Here is an 11,076-nt window from a genome sequence, read left to right as displayed (position 1 = left end):
CGGAGCTTGCAGTGAGCTGAGATCCCGCCACTGCACTCCAGCCTGGGCGACAGAGCAAGACTCCGTTTCAAAAAAAAAAAAAAAAAAAACCAGCCTTACTACAGGTAGCATTTTTACTTTGGAAATTGATTTTCACAAATTATGGCTTTTACAAAAAAAAAATGGTAATTTCTACCACCTTTGTAGCCTATTTTCTGCTATAACACAAAAGCGGACTGGCGATTTTCTCAGAAAGCTCAAATATCTTTTTTGAGTAAGACACTTGCTATGGTAGGAATTTCCAAAAAAGAAGATCCTCTTTTGGAGTCTTTTTGACTCACAGAGTTGTGATAATTGAGGTCAGAATTCTGCATGATTAGGATCGGACAGAGAAGGAGGCTGTTGAGTTTTGCCTGTGCAGTTTCACAGGGCATCCCATTAGGACGCGATATCCTCTTTCAGATTTTTATAGTCCAATGAAAGAAATGCACCAGACAGTATCATGGCCACAGAGTCCATTCATGGTCCTCACACTTCGACAAAATTTATTGTGCAGTAAGTCACAAATAATTTAGTGACATGCAATGTACTAATTGTAAGTTATTTACTTCTAAGAATCCTAATTAAGACAAATTAGGCACTACTTTTACTTAAAAATTTATTTTATCTATTGTCAGACTACTCTGGAACTTCAGGCTATGTTTCTTTAATAATATTCTATAATCCAAAGCTGTCATGCTGTCATTCAAAATAAGTATTGAGTGTACACTGCCTAATATATATATATAAAACATACATATATATTTTCCTCTGCTTACTTCTGAATATGGCAATATGATCTATAAAGTAAAAATTCTTGGAGGCCTTTTATTTTTTCTTAAGTCGGTGTTTGCCAAAATGTCCTGAGCATGAAGAATTATCTGGATGGCTTATTAAAAGAAAAGGGTCTGTAGCCCTAGACCTCTGTGGGAGGGTCTTAGGGATCTGTATTTTTTATTTTATTTCATTTTACTTAAAGTTCTGGGATACATGTGCTGAACGTGCAGGTTTGTTACATAGGTATCCATGTGCCATGGTGATTTGGGGCACGGGACCCAGGAATTCATGTGGCTTGCTAGGTTGAGAATGCCCAGAGGGATTGCATGTATATAGAAGACTTTGAACAGACACCATTTTAAACTATCAGTGGATTCAGCATCTGTTCTTTGAAAAGTTGTTGGATACGTACAGAGCACTTAGAAAAGTGTCTGGCACATAGTAAGCTCTTAATAAGTGTTGGATATTATTGTTTTCCCTTGTCATGCCTCAGTATAGATTAGCGTTGTCACTTCCCTAAGTCAACCTTCAAAAACCACTAGCTCTTCTCAGTCAATGGCCTAAAGGCCTGTGTTTATTGGGTCCATAATTCCTTTTGTCCTTTTCCTCAGGTGCTTTTTCTAATTCCTGTCTCTTTTTCACTAACTCCCCTGTTTTTAGTTGCTTTCTTATCTCTCTTGTTAACTGAGTGTTCCTCCTGATATTGAGTTTTCCACAAGTCTTTTCATTCTTCTAATTCCAAGAGTCTTTTAATTCTTTACCTGCACACAAGGAGTCCTTCCTGGGAATTCCAACATTCTGCTGATAATCATCAAGGTATGCGCCTTGATCCTACCTTCCAAGCCCAATTTTTCTGTAACCTGGAGTGTGAGATTGATTATTTACAATTAACCTGAGACTTCTAAGGATTTGTCTGACTTTTACCCTCTATAACTAGTGTTGCTTCAATCCATAAATGTTTAAACATTAGCTTGGAGTGTTTCATTTGAGTAGTTTAAATCACCTACATGCCGCAAATATCGTGGAGCATATGTTGAACCGGGGAGTACCTGAATGGCATATTGCATTTTCCTGTAATTCAGAAGAAAATCCCTGTGCCCATTCACTGGCTTATCTGTAACTGCAGCTTATGTTCTCTTTGAGCATCATGTTTGGAACAATCATTAGAAAGGAGCAGGAAAGGCTGTGTATAACCAATCTGCTCTTTTCCACATTACTCATCATTGCAGTTCTTCTGAAGAGAAAAACATTTACTTCGTAAATCAGACATGTAAAATCTATGTCATTGAGCTAAAGGGAGAAAATAAAGGAGAAGCTGTGACTTTGGCTATCAATTCACATATATTTAACCTCTACACCTAAGAGGAATTCTTACATTGTCAGGCTGCATTTTGCAACTGAGACACCACTTCACGTTTTGTTAGGAATTCTTGTGTGTATACAAATGGCTTTATTCACAAAAAGAATATTTTTTCTTTGTAAAAAAAAATCTAATTCCGAAGCAGGTAAAAGAAAACAATTGCCTTTATCTTATTTACTGATTCTATCCTTTCTGATCTTAATGAAATATATCAGGGGCACCTCAGGAAATTCCTAAATGTCCAGACCAACTACCATTACTCTATGTTAAAAGAGGTTAAACTGCCCAAAGCCATAATTTCAAGTCTTAATTGAATGCCAGCAATTCAACCATGAGCAGGATCCCAGAAGAATGGAGAGGTTCTCTGTAAGCTTCACACAATGGGAATGCGTGGGCAGATGCCATCTGCAGCTCAGGGGTGGGGAAACAAAAAGACATTTGAGGAAGAGGGAATTTCTTACAGATATGATATAATGGGAAAGATCTGAAAGTCATCCATCATGTCTGTGACATTCATCACACCCAACAACAGCCAGAAGCCACGACATGTCACGTACCGCCTGCGGCGTGTCAGGCCTTCTGCATCAGCACTTCTGTGCATCCTGCCACCTCCTCTTTGTTGCCTGCTCCACTGCACTGCATGGGGGTCTCAAGAATGCCCCCGCCTGACCCTGCCCCCAACATGTGCTAATGCAGGCTTTATTATCACACACCCCAACAGGCACTTAGTACACATTCATCCGGTGACACGGATTGACAATGGGCGCTGAACAAGGATGCCAACGCCGCCAGATGTTGCTGCATCTCATAAATTGGGTTAGCACAACTACACTGGTCCAAGAGGGTCAGAACAATGCAGCCCAGCAAAGGCGAAGGCTGGTTGGATGCTCTCATGCGGGCAGCTGCTGAGAGATGCAGAGAATGGTCCAAGCCGTCCATCCACTTCCTTTCAGTTGTCCTTAGAAGCCTCCCTTTTAAGTAATTATCTCCAAAAAAAATGGAATACAGATTGGATTAAGAGGAGCAAGAACGAAAATATAAGCTGTTTTCACATTACTATGCATTAACAACCTGTAACTTATACCCAAGTGTTGTTCCTTTTATTTCAAAGAACCCCATGGCACATATACACACACATACACAGGCACTCACCCATTTAACATTAGGATGTGTTATAGTTAAATTTGGATTCTATTCTCCTGCTTTAGCCTCTGCATACTATTTGTCTTTATCTCATCTTCTCAACGAAATGACAATCTCCAAATGCAGGTACCATGGGCAGTGGTTCCCCTTTGGCCCTCACAAGACCTAATACAATACTAAATACATACTAGTTGCTTGATGACTGATCAGTTTATTTTTGTTTAGCTGGTTGGTTCTTATTTTTAAAAATATTTTCAAAGGCCGTATAAGAAAACTGAAGACAACTTACAGAGTGAGAAAACCAAGGTTGGAAATTGCTGGCCCTGGACCATACTAAAAATTATAAGGCCAAGCGGTTAGATTTGATCACTCAAATTGAGGATATCAGGAATCTGAAATTCCTGTGCATGTTCAGAAGGAGTTTTCAAGTTAATATCCTAAAAATCGTGCCAACATTTCGTGATCCAGTCTTGTTTATAACCACAGTATAAAGAGTCACTTGCAGGTGCATCTAGTGTTATTGGTTACTAACTCATAGAAATCTATAAAATCTGCAAATAAAAGACACTTCTCCAGAGCAGTAACTTCATCGAGTGTAAAATAATGGGAACTCTTGCTGAATGAATAAATTGTTGTGTTTAGAAACAACCCTAGAAAAATGCCAGCCATATCCTGAAGCTGGCAGTTCGAGATGATCTGGGAAAATCCATGTTATCTAGGTATAGTGTACTGTTTTAATGTCTACTCTGATGTCCTTCGTATTTGTGCATATTAATTACATCTTATTATTATTGTTTTTTCTAGCATTTTGTGAATCTTAATCACACACATAAAAAGAGTTAAACTATATTGTGGTCAAGTTATTATATCCATTCCTGAATATATCCTCATGTTTGAGTTCTATACATTACTACAATTTTAATATCATATTGCATTTGAAACAACATTTATTTAGGACATAGATGCAATAAAAATATTTCATATTTACTATGTATACAAATGGTAGAGAGATGTCATGATGGATATAACAGGTTCTTACTCTTTTTGATGGAAAGTTTACATTTAGTTTGTATATATAAATTGTGGACCAAAGCGTGGGTGGTGAAAGAGAACAAAAACAAAGTCAAGTATATGATTGTTAGTGATTATTAAGAACAAATTTGGAGTTATTAAGACACAGGAAATGTAGTACATCCAAACCCGGTTCTTAGACTCTAAGTCAAACAAAAAATATGAACTTAAGGACAATAAGAATTTATTGTAAACAATAAACAAAGTTTACATGTTAGAATTAAACTACGATTTAAATAACTAGATTAAATGCAGGCAAGCAATTATGCTAAAACAAATTAATTTGTGTTGTTGTTTTTGTTGTTTGAGACAGAGTCTCGCTCTGTCACCCAGGCTGGAGTGCAGTAGTGTGATCTTGGCTCACTGTAACCTCTGCCTCCTGGGGTCAAGCGATTCTCCTACCTCAGCCTCCCGAGTAGCTGGGATTACAGGTGCGCACCACCATGCCCGGCTAATTGTTGTATTTTCAGTAGAGACGGGGTTTCGCCATGCTGGCAAGGCAGGTGTTGAACTGCTGACTTCATGATCTGCCTGCCTTGGCTTCCCAAAGTGCTGGGATTATAGGCATGAGCCACTGCACCTGGCCTTAATTTGTGTTTTGAATATCTGCTCCTTTTTAATTGGGCACTTAGAAACTGACATTCTAATTTTGAAGAGTCAAGTTTTGCTTGAACTCAGGATAGAAATATCCATGGCAATGTAATGTATATATTACATATGTAAACACCAAGGGTGCACCACAGAGCACGTGATGTGTATGATATACCACCTCATCCTCAAGTGGCCTTGTGTGATACCCTATTCTCGTAACAGAAACCACCCATCTTATTGATTACATTATGTGATTTGTTCATTTGTGTTTTCCTTCCTCTCTCACTCAGAAGTTTACCTCTAAGGAGACAGAGACTTTGTTGCTCTGGCCCTTACAACATTGTGTTAGGTGCTTTGGTCCTTACAGCATTCCTAGCACATAACACAATGCTTGGCACTCAAAAGCTACATATGAATGTTTGAATATGTATGGAATGCACATGCTCTTTTCTGAAAAGATAAAAGAAAAAGAACACCAATAAGACTTTGCATGTGTGTGCCTGAGATCTTATAATGTCAGTAACAATGTAAAATACTTCATTCAAATGAAATGCTTTTCACGAGACATTTTAGTACGCGTTGCACAAATAATCTTTTTCAGTGAATCCTTTTCAATAAGTACTTTTCCACAGAGCAACTTAAAAGGCAACGTGAAAGGAGGTTTAGATAAACCACAATAAAGCTGTACCATTAAAATTTCTGAAATCCTCAAGGTATTATTCCATGACTCACAAAATAAAGGTCTATAAAATCAATTAAATGAAACCAAGTTCAGCATGTTGTATTCAACACTTAGATTTTCTGAATTTTATATAAAGTTCATTTGCCAAAATGGATGTATTATTTATGCCTGCATTAAATTTGCTTATGGTAAGCAACTACAATAATGAAAGGGGAGATTTTCTTGATTACAGACAGTAGCATATACACCGTTTTAAAATTTTCAGTGAATGGGTGCAATTTTAGAATAAAATAATTTTAAAAGATTTTAGAATACTTTAGAATGGAATTATATTTTATTCTAAAATTACACACATTCACTGAAACTTTTAAAATAGTATATAGCCAGGCATGATGGCTCACACCTGTAATCCCAGCACTTTGGGAGGCCGAGGTGGGCAGATCACCTGAGGTCAGGAATTGGAGACCAGCCTGACCAACATGGAGAAACCCCATCTCTACTAAAGATACAAAATCAGCTGGGCATGGCACTGCACGCCTGTAGTCCCAGCTACTTGGGAGGCTGAGGCAGGAGAATTGCTTGAACCTGGGAGGTGGAGGTTGTGGTGAACCGAGATCCCGCCATTGTCCTCCGCCTGGGCAACAAGAGCGAGACTCCATCTCAAAAACAAACAAACAAAAAACAGGATAGATGCTCCTCTCTGTGATCAAGAGAGTAGCATGTAAAACTTTTAGAATAAACGTTGCAATGAATGTGTGTAATTTTAGAATACAGATTTAAAAAATAAAATTTTATAATCAAATTTAGAATAAATTAACAATCTGAAATTTTTGTACCTGGTAATTATCTCTGATTCTAGTAAATCCTAAATGCATAGACAGATGGACGTGTTGATAAAAATGGAAAGTACATTTAAAAATGAAGGATTTTGGTTGCTGAAAAGTCTTTCCTCTAAGGGACTCAAGATTATACATCAAACAAACTTTAAAAAGTGGATGATTCCATAGACTTTTAGTGTATTAAAATATACTTTTCATACAAATTGTCTAAGATATTCCCTCTCAGCTGCACTTACTTAAGACTACTACAGTCCTCTGGCTTCAATAACCGAACAACTGACTCAGGCAATTGGCAAAAGGCTAATGTTATACAGTCCCACACCCATGAGTGATGCGTTTTAAAAATTCTGCACTATGTAATTCTGGAATTCCTTTTTTGAGAGAAGACCAAAACAGTGTGACATTTTATTTTCCAGATCTTGCCTTTCCTTGGACAAAATTTATTAATTGTTTTGCAAAAAGTGATATACATTTATATGATTCAAACATCAAAAAACACTAAAGGCATATCATGACCCCCTTCCCTTACAAAGTTTGTTTTGTTTTGTTTTGAGACGGAATTTTGCTCCTGTTGCCAGGCTGGAAGGCAATGGTGCGATCTCAGTTCACAGCAACCTCCGCCTCCCGGGTCCAAGCAATTGTCCTACCTCAGCCTCCTGAGTAGCTGGGATTACAGATATGAGCCACCACACCCAGCTAATTTGGTATTTTTAGTAGAGACAGAGTTTTATCACATTAGCCAGGCTGGTCTCGAACTCCCAACCTAGGTGATCCGACCGCCTTGGCCTCCCAAAGTGCTGGGATTACAGGCATGAGCCACCGTGCCCCATCCAAAGTTTTTTTTTCAAGTTGGCTTTCCTGTTTCACCAAGAAGTAAATTGGCATCTTTATTTTCTCTTCCATGTTTTGCTCTTGAGATTTCTAAGAAGAGGTGTTTACAGCACTATGTTCATCCCAAAAGTTTGCCTTCTTGTTTGAAGATCAAACCAGGGCCTTTAGCCTGATACAGTGACTCATGCCTGTCATCCGAGCACTTTGCAAGGCTGGGGCAGGCAGATTGTTTGAGCTCAGGAGTTCAAGACCAGCCCGTTAGCATGGTGAAAACCCGTCTCTACAAAAAATACAAAAATTAGCCAGGCATGGTGGCATGTGCCTTTAGTCCCAGCTACTAGGAAGGCTGAGGCTGGAAGATCACTTGAGCCTGGGAGGTGGGAGGATCACTTGAGCCTAGAAGGCAGAGGTTGCAGTGAGCCGAGATGGCGCCACTGCACTCCAGCCTGGGTGACAGAGTGAGACCCCGTCTCAAAAAACAAAAACAAACAAACAAAAAAACAGAGCCGTTGAATTTTCTTTGAGACCCTGGTCTGTCAGAGATTTCTCCCTGACTGCTTTTCATAAAACTCCCCATGTCATTCTATCTCTTAAAAACACAAATTCTTCCTGTTTAATTGACCTTACCATTTTCTAATTTCAGTGCCAAAGGTCCCTCAAAGAATAATCCAGCCACCCTCTCTTCTTCACCATCCACTCACTCTTTACATTTCTGAAATCTAGTTTCAATACCATCACCCTACCACCACCCACAGAGACCTCAATGTAATTTATCTTTCCTGGGGACCTGCTCATCATCCTAACCAACAGTTTTGGTTTTGTTGTTGTTGTCATTTGTTTTGTTTCTGTTTTTGTTTTGAGATGGGGTCTCGCTTTGTTGCCCAGGCTGGAGTGCAGTGGCACAATCTGGACTCACTGCAACCTCTCCATTCCTGGTTCAAGCGATTCTCATGCCTCAGTCCCCGGTAGCTAGGATTACAGGCATGTACCACCAAGCCAAGGTAATTTTCTTATTTTTGATAGAAGCAGAGTTTCACCATGTTGGCCAGGCTATTCTTGAACTCTTGACCTCAAGTGATCCACCTACCTTGGCCTCCCAAAGTGCTGGGATTATACGCATGAGGCACCACGCCTGGCTCTAACCCATAGTGTCTATCCAAATGGTTTCTCTGTCACTCCTGGAGAACTGCAGGTTTCCCTCCTTCGCACAGCTCTCACCTTTGGGATTGATCACATTGCCAAGCCTTGGGGCTTCTTGTCTCCTCAGGACACTGCCTCTGTTTCCTTCATGGGTAGTTTTTCTTCCTTTGAGTTTGTTTATTCCAGAGTTGTATGGTCTTTTGTTGGTGGTGTTCTAAATCCCCACTTTGGATATCTTATCCACTATGGCTCCTTTGTGGATAATAAAATACTTTCAAATCTTCCTATTCAGCTCTGATCTCTCTTTCTCTCTCTCTCTCCCCTCTCTGGACAGTTTTGCCCTTCCCAGGCCTCCTGATGCTCTCACCTGTTTGTCCCACCTACTGCCTCAAACTCCTCTACTAAACTCACACCCTAATTCCCTAAACCAGTGTTTCTCAATCAAGGGTGATTTTATTGCTTTCCCTCCACAGCCCACCCCCATCCCAGGACACATGTAGCAATGTCTGGAGACACTGTCGCACTGGGAAGGGTGCTACTGGCATCTAGTGAGTAGAGGCCAAGAGTGTTGCTAAGCATCCTGTAATGCACAGGGAAGTGCCCACAACAAACAATACTCTGGCCCCAAGTGTCATAGATGTCCAGGCTGAAATCGTGTCTGAATCCATTTGCCACTGAAACTTCCCCTTATCTTGTCTGGGTGCCTTGACTCACACCTGTAATCCCAGCACTTTGGGAGGCTGAGACAGGTGAATCATTTGAGGTCAGGAGTTCGAGACCAGCCTGGTCAACATAGTGAAATGCCCTCTCGACTGAAAAATTAAAAAAAAAAAAAAATTAGCCAGATGTGGTGGCACCCACATGGAATTCCAGCTACTCAGGAGGCTGAGACAGGAGAATCACTTGAACCCAAGGCAGAGGTTGCAGTGAGCTGAGATCGCGCCACTACACCATTCCAGCCTGAGTGACAGAGCAAGACTCCATCTCAGGAAAACAAAGGAAAAGAAAAGAAAGAAAGAAACTTCCCCTTATCTGTCACCTCATCACTTTGGCAGAAAGTCTGAGATTTAATCCTAAATTGTTATTTTCCATTTTCCTCAATTATCTCACTCTAGCCAATATCCAGAGTTTCATTTGGGTTTTTGCCTTGAAAGTTTCTGTACATTGATTATTTTCATCCCTACTACTATCATTATTACATGCATGCACTTGGGTAAAAAATATAGTTTACCTGATCCCAATAGCTCATCTCTTTTTCCCTCCTATATTTGCACTCTACTGTTAAATTACATTTCCTCAAATACTGTTTTCCTCACATCAAAAACTTTCAGTGGCATCCTCTAGAGCCTTTCTTGTTAGGATTCCTTGACAGTTAGGCCCTTATCAACACCTTCCTCTTATGTCCTAAGTGAACCTTCCATTCCAGGCAAACTGGCCTACTCGTTCCATTTTTTATTCTAAATGTAATAGTCATAATAAATAATTGTTATAATACTGTATTAGCAGTTCTACTAGATAGCAAAACAGTAGATTAGTGAACCATTAACAAAGATTGGTTTCTCTTTTTGAAGGATCTATCCTTGATATCTCATGATACACATCTGTGGATTCTGGAACCAAGCTAACTGGATTAAGTTCTTGGATCTGCCACTTAGGAACTTGGGCAAGTTGCCTCATTTCCCTATCTGTAAAATGGGCTGACAATAATGCTTATCTCACAGGGTTGCTGTGCAACTTACAATAGTCCCTGGAATATAGTAAGCACTAGGTAATTAGACTATTATCATTCCCTTAATGAAGGCACATTTAAAGGCCGTATATTTTTGGGGGATTTTGTTTTGTTTTGGGAACAAATACTTTTTAATTGGCTTAAAGTTTATTTTTATTTTAATTAATAAAACAAAACAAAAAAAAAAAAAGAAAGAAAAAAGCAAAAACAAATATCCTGGAGAATCATGCAATGCTTCTAGCATTAAACACAATCCAGGATCTCAAATCTCCATGCTTCTTTGCTACTGGTCCTGTAATGGCAGAACCTTTCATCTCACCTTTATTGTTTACTATGACCCCTGCATTATCTTTAAAATAAAGAAACATGCCATCTTTTCTCCGGTATGACTTCTGTTGTCAAATGACCACTGCTGGAGGTACCTTTTTTCTGAGCTCTGGTTTGCCTTTTCTTGACTGTGGTCATCACCATGTAACCCACATCAGCAGCGGGAAGTCTGTTCAGCCGCCCCTTGATCCCCTTCCTGGAGATGATATACAGACTTTTGTCTCCTGTGCTGTCAGCATAGTTGATCACAGCTCCTGCTGGAAGACCCAGAGAAATTCGGAACTTCACACCAGAGGACCCACCACATCCTCGCTTCAACATCTATCATTTTTTTTTTTTTTTTGAGATGGATTTTCACTCTTGTTGCCCAGGCTGGAATGTAATGGCATGATCTCGGCTTACTGCAACCTCCACCTCCCCTGTTCAAACAATTCTCCTGCCTCAGCCTCCCAAAGCTAGGATTATGGTGCCTGCTACCACGCCCAGCTTTTTTTCTTTTTTTCTTTTTCTTTTTCTTTTTTTTTTTGTATTTTTAGTAGAGACAGGGTTTCACCATGTAGGCCAGGCT

General features: G+C 39.6%; 1 pseudogene; it reads right to left on the bottom strand.

Moving 5' to 3' along the window:
- Window positions 1-10,405: 10,405 nt before the first annotated feature.
- Window positions 10,406-10,829, bottom strand: LOC105518777 (annotated as a pseudogene).
- Between the last annotated feature and the right edge of the window lie 247 nt (window positions 10,830-11,076).

Source organism: Colobus angolensis, unplaced genomic scaffold (assembly GCF_000951035.1).
Source record: "Colobus angolensis palliatus isolate OR3802 unplaced genomic scaffold, Cang.pa_1.0 Scaffold33, whole genome shotgun sequence".
Classification (NCBI taxonomy): domain Eukaryota; kingdom Metazoa; phylum Chordata; class Mammalia; order Primates; family Cercopithecidae; genus Colobus; species Colobus angolensis.
This window is presented reverse-complemented; position numbering and strand designations above follow the sequence as displayed.